The following is an 11,574-nucleotide window of genomic DNA, read 5'->3' as shown; positions in this document are numbered from 1 at the left end:
ACTCATGAAGTTTACCCTGGGTTACCATCATACATGCTGCTGTGGCTTTCTTTTCCGCAGCGGCAGAAGAACACTTGCTACATGTGCACTCTACATGCTCCGTTGGTGCAGGATTTCTGTCAGGAACATTCTCCCTCGTATTACGCCCTCTGTTGTAGCCTCTTCCTCTAGCAGCATTGTTAAAGTGGGGTCTTGACTGAGATTTATCTTCAGATACCACCATGCTAGCAGCTTTCTGCGTAGGTGTGGGTGGATTTCTGAACCTACAGTTCTGGGCCAGATGACCAACACGTTTACAAATGAAACATGTCCTGGTTTCCTTCTGGTAAGTCCGGTTAGGATTTGGCGGTGTCCCCTAATTGTTATTAGTCGTCGACGCTCGCTGATTGGTTGGATTCCGGTAGTCAGTACGTCTCTTGGAAAAGCTGCCGAAACTCCCACCGTGTGCCTCAACATACTTTTTTGCAAGGTCGGTCATCGCATTTATCGACTTGGGAGCTCGCTCCTTGAGATATAACGCCAATGGGGCATCACTTGCCTGGATGAGCTGTTCTCTCATTAACAAATCTTTTACTCCATCGTAGGTCTTTTCAACGCGTGAAGTAATTCTCAAGTCGTATGGCAAACTGAGATGCAGTCTCACCGGAGTCATGTCCTCAGTCATGCGGAATCTACGAAGCAGGCCATGCTTCAGAGCAGTGTAGTCTGTAATCTGGTCAATTGCTAGACGAGAATACACCTCTAGGGCCTTCCCACGAAGCAAGGCGCTGAGGTTTGTTGCCCAGTTCTCCTTGAACCATCGTTGGCTGGTAGCATATCGCTCAAATCTTTGAAGATATGCATCGATGTCGTCTTTGGCATCATCGAAGATTGGAAGTTTTGGTGCTCGAGCTGTTGCGAATGGGGGAGGTTGGGTGTCACCTCCTTCGGATGTGTTACCTGTTTCATTGACTTCAACTTTGATCTGTGCCAACTGAATTTGTAACTATAAAACCTCCTTTTCCTGTTTAGCCAAATCTAACTTTTGGGCTCTCTCATCTCTTCCACTTTTCTCTCGCTCTCTAACAAATTCTATCAAAGCATCACCTTTCAAACCTATCTCCTTTCCAACTTCCAGCCACTGTCTATCCATGATTACACTGCAGGACAATTCAAGAATAACTAGACGCTAGATCTGATTTGCTAAAAGCAGCAGCAGCTGAACGTCTAACTGGACCAAACACAGTGTACACAAAAGGTACCACAACCAGATTGCGCAAATCAATAGCGTAAGACCGGTAGCCGTGCGATGCAATGCGATGGACAACAACGGGATTAGACTTACGCACAAAGAAGCAATTAGCAATGAAAGCAGTCCGTTCAGCTTATCGCAGGTAGCGCACAAAAGCCTATAGCATAATGACGAACAATGCGAACACAGCTGCACGAACCAAAGCTACATCGCCTATACCGTGAATCTTACTCGCTGAGTCTACGGTCAGCAAACTGGGCTTTCTTCGCCTTTCAAGTGTTTTTAGAAAAACGAATGTTACAGAATGTGGCAAACGAACACCTGTTTCCCGGACAAGCCCCCAATGTAACGCGCGGCCGTAAAAACGCTGTTTGCCAACACTCTCTCTAAAGACAAGGTTGAAAAACAAAGGAAACAAAACTAACACGTTTGATCAATAACAAGAAATTTAATAAACTAATTACTTAAACACCAAAATAAACAAACAATTTAAATCTAAATAGTGAAATTAAATTTACTCAATAATTAATAGAAATTTAAAACCAAAACAAAAATTATGGAAATTCCTTAACCAAATCTTTCGAATCCAAACTAAAATCAAGTGAAATTTCCTCTTTGTTTGTATATTTCTTTCTTTCTTTCTACAACATTCAACAATTCAACAATTTCAATAATTTCAATCAAACCAGCGCTTTTCTCTCAACTTTTGATGAAACCAATATCAATCAAAATTTCTATTTAACTAACAAATCTATTATTTTAAAACAAAGTGATGGGCCCACCACACTTGATCACTTATTTGTCTTCGCGATCTCTTGGCGTTCCTGTCCTCTAGGTCTTGTGCTGGGTCTTGGCCAAATCTTGGGCTGCCGTGTTGAAGGCGCCACCATGCAGTTTCTCCGTCGTCTGTGATGGGCGGTTGGCAGGGAGGGACCGGTTAGAACGCCTTGGGTGCGGTCTGTGTGTGAGGAACAACCATCATGTCCTTCTCTCCTAGTACGGATCCATGTCCTTCCCGGACAATCCTTTCAGCTGGATCATTACGGCCTCACAAATGAGCCATCTGTAATATTAATCAAAATGTCCAAATTCTTTCTACGGGCTTTTTACAATAAAACGGGTGTCTTTAAATCAAGCCTTACCCCCTCTTTAGTCTCAGAATATGAATATCTTACTCAAGCAAAATATATCGTGATTTATCAAATTTTAAAAAGAAAACCAAAACTCTGAGCATTCTTCCTTAATCCTTAAATAAATATTCCAATATGTTGAAATCGAATACACTCATGTATTAATTAATGACGCCATCAAAATCTGATCCTAGAACTACGTCTATCGCGTGCAATACAAATGCATAGTTTACAGAAAACGTCATAAAAATCACTAAACGAACCATTAAAACTCAAAAATCAGTTGTACTAAAGATCACTGAATAACTGAATAATACTCACGGTATGCAAGGCTTCCTTTGGCCTTCAACAACAACAATATCGCAGTATTTTCCACTACAAATTTTGGCGACTTTGCAGTGCGATCGCTATCAGCTCTGAGCGTTCTGTCCTTCTTGAATTTTCCCGGCAATCACGACCCACCCGTCTAACACACAATCTCTACCTTCGTTTACACACATCTCTTAGCAACACACAATAAGAACTATTTAACTCTTTGTACGTGCACATACCATGGCTCCTAACAGAAAGAAATAATTTACATAAACACCAAAACATTCACCGGCTCATGTTTATTCATTCTATTCAACGGATACAAGTCTACTGAAAAGTTTAATTTTAACAGAAAAGACATCAGGGCTTACAAAGGCGGTTGTCGATGACTTGAAGGCATACTCTCGTGAATATGTTTTTCTTTTGTCATTTTCTATATTAGGCCTATTAATCGCGCGACACGTTATCGAGATGTTGATGGGACCAAATACATAAACATTTAAAATTATATGTATTATTTGCGAATGGGTGTAATCATAATTAATATACAAATATATATGTTTATGTAATAAAAGATTATTTATAACAGAGAGACAGCACAAAATCAGTAACAGTACAATGAATAGTATACAACGAAGCAGAGATAAAATTACATTATGTATTTTACTGCCTATACTTTCGAGATAGCATCCGAATTGGTTATATTCGTATAACGTTAGTACAATTATTATGTTTAAAACATGCGTGGGCAGTGCAATCGTCAGATGGTTTAACAATTTACAGAAACTTCAATTCTAACTTTTGATCGGATTATCTCTCGAACATTGCTAAATAAAAACAAAACAAGAACGTATTTATAAACAAAGGCCTGAACCCGCATAAATAATCATACTCAAGCTCACTATTACAATTATTTACATCATGATTCACTTCGTCCGTATAACTTGTAAAACATGTGGTTATTTTCGTAACATAACGATTCAGTACAATCGTTTTGTTTAATACACACGTGACAGTCATCCGTAGTTTAAATATTAAAGAAATTGATCACAGTGTTTGATATGTGCAATTCTCAAGTGATAAAAAACAAAACAAGCATTGTTAATGAACTACATATATTGTAAACATAAGTCTATTTCAGAAAGGTTTAATTTTCCATGCAAAAATCGTGAAAACTACTACAATAATGAAACTTCAAAAAATAAAAACAGTGAGTCGGGTGTTGAAACGTCACTTGTCGCTTGATTTATTTTCGAATTGTATACATTTAAACCTCTTTGAATTGGTTTTAAGCAGCCCGGGATGTTGGGATTATAAAAGGTAAGAAAATGTAGTTGATCATATGTTTAATGCAATTAAGCTAATCTTCTTGATAAGCTTAACACAGTAACTTTAGCTCTTTTTTTTTTACTGAATTAGGCTACGCGCCAACTATTTGTTTTGTTTTTTGTTAAGACGGTCAAACATACCACCGTAACGTACATTGTATTTAGATGCGTTGTACTTATTGAGCGTTTTATTACCGTTTTTACGAATAATAGACCCGCTTACTGCATTTTTTTTCATAACCTCGTGACTAACAACGCGATAAGGACAAACAAGCTTGTGATTGATATTGTTTAATACATTGACAAAACGTTGACACGTTGTTTTGGGTTTTTTTTTGTGTAGTTTAAAAAACAACCCAGAAGATGGTTGTGTATGAGTGTTTCTTTTTTTGTGTGTTTTTTTTTTGGTGGAAATTTAATTACACGTTCAGCAAAACCGACGTATGGTTTAAAGTACCGGTATTGAAAGTAAATACAGTTTTCATATTATACCGTATGGAATGCTTAATTTAGAGTAAATAAAAGGGCAGACACCTGATAATTATTAAATGCAGTCTTGCAACAGCCAAGAATCATCTCAGGTGAACAATCATAGTTAGCTGAGCACGCACTGGGGGTACCATTTTCAAACATGGTAATACCCGAAACAGATGTAGTTCTATTTTGAAAGTTTTTTTTTTAGTGCATCCAGAGATCGATTTGTTTTAACGATTTATATATCGTTTCAGTATTAACATGATACTCTTTTTTCTTTCTTTTTTTACATAACTATTCAAATTTGACTTAAGAAAAATAGATAAATAAAAGTGTGTAATATCACCCCCCCCCCGTGTAGATATGGGTCCATCATGTACATGTACAAATGTTTAACGATAATCCTTCCTTTCACTTGTAATCACCTCCGCGATCCCTACCCTGCTTCTAATATGCACCACGTACCGCAACGGTCAGCCAACCGTGAATATTGACAATCTTGTGCTATTACAATAGCCTCCTTTGTATACGTATGGGGAATCCCAGTGACGTCACAGCAAATGAGTCATTGACGGACGAGCAACAACTGGACACACAGAACACGTTCTGTCTTGACCAAGGAAGTTCCTCCAATTCGCGTTGTTTTCGAATGTTTCCGAGCACCATCCCAGTGACGTCACAGCTATGAGTCATGCATTGACGACAAACATGGCGACCAGTCTGGACTTGTCCGGTCGTCCAGTCCGAATTTGCGGTGTTTTTTCTTCTTCAAATCTCCATGTACACAATCACTCGGCGGTGTCATCTCATCACTTCGAATCTCCTCAACGGTCACACAAATTCAAGGTAAGTTCATGTCTCGCGAGACATATTATCATCAGCGTGTATTTGTTTTCTTTCTAAATTATTTTATAACACTAGACTTGTTCGATAAATGCATAACATTTGTTGGAATTGTTCTGGTGATTAATGCTAAGTTCAAACATGTTACATGTATTTCTCTCTGACTATCCTCTGCAGGGTCGACCTGTACCTTCATGATCAAAGGAAGAAGCGGAGTTGTAGTGCACCCGAGCATTACACATTTAAATTCCTTAAAAAGTAATTAACTGAATAACTTGAAAGTTGGGGAATGGCTCTTTCTGGACATTTAATCGAATCTATTTGATTATTTTGTAATAGACTTTAGAAATGATGTGCACAATAAGTGATAAAAATGTACAAATACAATAGTGTATCGAACTGCCAACATAGAATCACTGTACATGTATTTTCTAACCAAAGAAAGGGAAAAAAGGGCCGTCAAATGTATCTTGTTATATCAGTGACCTTATATTATCAGCAATCAAAAAACAAAGACCTGGAAACTTATATTATCCTTGTTATAAGCAGGATGGTACATGTTTATTTCAGGGCTCTCCTTTTCAGGGTTTAATTGTACAGTATGTGGTTTTAAGACTTCAGATCTTTAATAAACTATATTCTACAGCTCTTTCAGAAAGGTCACTCATAGTCTTGTTATTTCAGATATACTCACACGTATTCAACACCTATTTTTTAAAGCAATGAAGCTTCAGTTTGATTGACAAACTTAATTTACAGGTATTACATTTCTGCATCTAGGATAGTAGGCCATGGGATGAACATGAAATAGGCATTCACTTTTTAATTATTGTGACCCCCCCTCGTGAAGCTACCAGATATTTTGCAGATATGCAGTTATGATCCTACTAAACAAGAATATCAGGTTCGCCAGAGAAACAAATGCACATTATATGGTTTTAATGATTTAAAAATGCAATATTTACTCATTCATTTAATTAATTAATTAATTAGGCTAACTTACCAACTTGTCTAATTATTTATTTATCTATTAATATAAGTAGTAGTAGTAGTACATGTAGTAGTGGTAGTAGTTGAAGTACAATGTATATATTAATTTGTTTATTCATTTAATTTACTTAGTACAAATGTAATTGATTTTTTTTTCTTTTGATTTGTTTGTCTAATAATTATATAATTTACCAACTTTGTTCTTGACTTAATGTAACTTATTTAACTTTTTTTTTTTTTGTATAGTTAAAATTTCTTTTTATATTTATTGCTTGTTGTTTTCACGTATGCCATTCAGTTTGGAGAACCCCTAGACAGAAACAACGTTTCTTTTGGGCAATCCTTCGGGAGCTGAATGGTATTTTGTTTTTGTTTGTTTGTTTATGTATCTAAAGCTTTTGTTGCTTTGTGTTGTAACTTTAGTCATTTGTTTACATGTATTTGTTGATATTTTCCCGAGAAATAAAATAGTAATAGTAATAAAATATCATGCTTGAAAATAGCGCCCTCTGTTGTCCCATTTGGGAGAGCTTGAGGTGTGTACAAATCCTATGGGAAACTGAAATGTACACAAACTAATGGAAGAGGGTTATGAGTGGAGCTCCCATTTAGACAGAACTGGCTGCTATTGTAGCTGTTTTTGCTTCCTGATTTCCTGTTTATTCTTTAATTAAAGAAATGTAATTCTTGACATAGCTTTTCATAATTTAATATCAATCATTCATTATATTGTATATTCCCCTCCCAATGAAAAAAAAAATATTTTTGAGAATGGTGAAAATTTTTTAAAATTTTGCTTTTTAGCAATTTATAAAAATAAAGTAAATGACACACTAGTATAGACAAAATGCAAATATTTTATCAGTAAAAGCTGTGTATTTTATTTCTTCCGGTATCAGGACTCAACCAAATAACTGCTGGTACTGACATGAACACACAAACTTGGTTGAAGAACATTTTAAAATTGAAAAGTTTAACACGCCATGCGATTGGCAATTTTCAACAATTTGTATCCCTGAAAGATACAGCAACACTGAATATTGCTTCTTAAATTCTGTCTGCACAGTATTATTATATTGAAAGTTACAACAGATTCTTGGACACATGCAGTACATTAAGCTTGAATGAGTTACAGGTACACATATTTGAACTGCCACAGCTGCTACCATCATCGTGATCCAGTGTTTTGTTTCAATATCCGCATTCGTTTGTTCTTTCTGCCTATAAGGCTTATGAGGCTTTAGTACATACAATTTTAACTACATTTACACACCTGTTAAAACATTATGTTAGGTCTGAGGTGGAATTGGAGGACTAAATAGTAAGTACAAAATGATATATCTGTGTCCTGATAAGTAATTCTTTACGAAGGCAAGTCTTTCACATTTACGACACTGGAAATCAGTGTCATGAGAAATGCAGAATTCTCCAAAACTTCCGTAAATTACAAAAAAAATACTCCCTAAAACATGCTTCGGAAAAGGGCTAAGACTGTTAAATTAAACCACATCCCTTACAAAAATCCACTATAGTTTCACCATAATAAATTTGTAGTTTTACTATAGTTGGTCAAAGTTTACTATGATACGTATAATATATATAAAGTTTTGTGTAAGGTAAAGTTACCTTACTTTTACTACAGTAAATACTGCAGTATTACTGTAGGAAATTTAAAGTTAACTTGTAGTTAATATATAGTAATTTATTAAAGTTTACTGTAATTTCACGTCCAACAAAAACTTTTTAAATACTTAAGTGGGACTACAGTTTAATGATACTTTCTACACATTAACTTTAGTTTCACTACATGCAAAAACTGTAGTATTACTGTTTTAAAAACTGAAGTAGGACTATAGTTTTAACACAGTACTTTCTGCATATTAACTGTAGTTTCACTACATTCAAAAACTGTATTTTTACTTTTTGAAAACTGAAGTAAATGACTACAGTTTTAACACAGTACTTTTACATATTTATTGTAGTTTCACTACATCTGAAAACTGTAGTATTACTTTTTAAAAACTGAAGTAGAGCTACACTTTTAACACAGTATTTCCGCATATAAACTGTAGTTTCACTACATTCAAAAACTGTAGTTTTACTTTTTAAAAACTGAAGTAAAGGACTACAGTTTTATTAAAGTACATTCTACATATTTATTGCAGTTTCACTACATCCAAAAAACTACAGTAATACTTTTTTAAGAACTGAAGTAGGACTATACTTTCAATACAGTACATTCTACATATTAGATGTAGTTTCACTACATCCAAAAACTGTAAGTTTTACTTTTTAAAAACTGAAGTATAGGACTACAGTTACAACACAGTACTTTATACTGTTTTACTTTTTACCGTAGCTCGAAAACAACATGCAAATCTAAAGTAATCATGTTAATCACCGTACGTATTTGTACTGTGGTTTCTTCAAATCTAATTTAAGTTGTATTTTTTTAGCAGGAAAATATAAGTCATGTTTCCAAAAATGATGCATTGTGGAGACCCAGGGAGAATACGGAACAAAACATTATATAAGGTCTCGAAAGCTAGGCAATTTCTAAAGATGAATAGGTCTCCACAGTTAATAGGTTTTCACGAAATAGATATATGGATTTTTACTGAAAAACTAGGAATTTACAAAGTGTGTTTATCCGTCGCAAATATAAGTGTTTAATGTAATGGACATAAGGTGAGAATTCCAACCCAGGAAAGTAATTCTGGCTAAACTAGGAGCATTTTTAAAATAAGTTTTGACCCTCTCACGAAGTACGATTTTGTACACGAGAGCAAAGCGATGTTTCCACAGGGATTAATGCGAGTATGTGTGCACTTCTGCGAGGGACGTTTGAACCGGTGTCGGGGGGGGGGGGGGCTGCTCAAATTGGATTTCATGACGAAAGTCACTTAAATTATATATATGCATAAGCTTTGTTTGCAAATCAAAAGCAAGTAACAAATTGAAATCAATGTAACAATCAGATTTATTTGGGAACACACTTTATTCAGCTCTAATGCTTTTTGTTTTTACAGTACAATGTACATGGGAAATCATGCTCATTTACATGCAAACAAATACAATGCTCAAAAGGTCATTTTGGAGATCATCCTTAAAAACATCCCAAGTCCACTTTAACTATTAAATGCACACACTTCTCACACAGCTATGGTTGTCATTGTCAATAGTGTAGTCCACCTTTCACAGCCCTCTTCCTAGTCTGTGTATTTATTGCTTAACCAAGGGAGATAAACATTTTTCCCACCTAAAGGTAACATCAAGCACTTGCCTGGTATGCTCTCTGCATTAACAGCCAATTTTCTTATTGATTCAACTCATTGACCAATAAACCAAATGCATCTTGCAGAAATAGTTTCCCATCTCTGCAATTGCATCCTGAGATGGCTTGTCCAGTGAGTCCCAGTTGTCTACCACAGTTGGAAGTAGCTGTTCTTGGAATTCTTTAATCTGTGCATTAAACTGTGGGTTAGTTGGACCTTGGTCGCCCATAGTGTTTTTGAGGGAAGTAACGAGCTTGGCAATCGTTTGCTCCTTGTCATCAGCTGTACTTGTAACAGTTTCGGCTCTGTCACTTAATATGGTTTTAAAAGCGTCCATGTACGTGTCAGCATCACCAGCACCTACTTCGGCAAGGCCTATGGTGATTTGTTTCCCAGTCGTTAGTGTTGCCTGAAATCCTTGGTAATGGCGGTGAAACTTGGTGGTGGCATCTGAATGAAGTGTATTCCCGATAAGATTTGAAGGGTCAACCCCTGCTTCCATGCACTCAAATATTTGCGTTTGTGCCACCAGCTTTGCTTCATTAAGAATGCGATGAAATGTCCCATGCGAGGGAAGTCTCTCTGGAACCTTCCCCAGAAGGTTGTTGCAAACTGTTTTAATAACTTTGCCAACTTTTGACATGCTTACATTGCATTCGGTTAACAGGATCATTATTGTTTCTCTTAGCTCATTGATGTATTTCCAATCTCCAAATGTTTTGATGATGTCATCCTCAAGTAGAATATTAAGTTGTTGCAGCTCCTGTATGTGCAAGTCCTGTTCTTTCACTTGTTTTTCAACTCCTGTATCTTAGCTTTATTTTCCGAGACCATACCACATTGGCTCCTTTTAGCCCTACTTTTAGTCTGACTTACTAGTTTCAGTGCAGCACGACGATCATCTTGAGCTCTTTTGCACGCTTGGCTGGTGACCTGTAAAACATCATCTTTTTCATTTACCTGCTCGTGCATCATCTCATTGTCCTCCTCCAGTTCACTAATTTTCTCCAATCTTTTCTCATTGACCTCGGCATGTCGTTTTACCTTTTTTTGTAGATTTTTGATGGTGGTTGATTTATTGGTCACCCTTTCCTGCAGTGCCTTCACTTTTGCATTGGTCTTGTCGAGTTCATCCGAATTGGAAGCGAATGATCTTTGCAATTTATCATTCTCATATTTTAGTTTCTTTACATATTTTGAATGCACTGATAACACAATTCTATGGTTCTTAACCACCTCTTCAAGTTCTTGATTCAAAATCGCAGCATTTTTTACTGTATTCTGCAATTCAACCTCAACCTGTAAGTGTTCTTCTTCCATCTGTTTGAGTTCTTGTTTGAATTCATCGTTTTCAGCTTGAAGTTCTTCATATGAACGTTTGACAGGTGATGGATGGGATGGAGCTGTGATTGGTGGCACAAAGTCTGTCTCCAAAAAGTTATCACATGCAACCTTGCTGTGACGACGCAAACGTAGGCTCTTTGATTTTGCAGCATTTATCTTTAACCGAAGGCTGTCCGATTTTGACTGATGAATCTACTCTGGATGAGCCAAAGCAATCAGCAAATCAGCCGTCTCCTTAGCATTCTGAGTGCAGTTCAGGATTTCCAAGACTAAGCCCGTCTTTGTAGTCGTTAGTTTCCCAGCAACTGGATTGGTTAAATCCTTGACGGTCAAGCCACAGTCCTTAGAAAAAGAGCCAAACGAAAGCTCGTCATCCTTTTTATCACCTTCAGCCATGTTTGAGAATTACCTGAAAACAAAAAAGGAAGAAATTAATAATACATCCTATTTTTTTTTATTAAATGAAACTATGCCTATGCATTCATTAAATCGAAGAACTCTTTATACAAAATAAAGTATCAATAAATAACTAAAAAAAACTAAATATTTTTTAAAAAGTAAACAATTACATTGTAAACAAACCGATTATGATGTTTTGACTGATGAATAGACGACTCTGGATGAGCCAGAGCAATCAGCAAATCAGC

The sequence above is a fragment of the Patiria miniata genome, unplaced genomic scaffold (genome assembly GCF_015706575.1).
Source record: "Patiria miniata isolate m_02_andy unplaced genomic scaffold, ASM1570657v1 HiC_scaffold_26, whole genome shotgun sequence".
NCBI lineage: Eukaryota > Metazoa > Echinodermata > Asteroidea > Valvatida > Asterinidae > Patiria > Patiria miniata.
Note: the sequence above shows the minus strand (reverse complement) of the source record.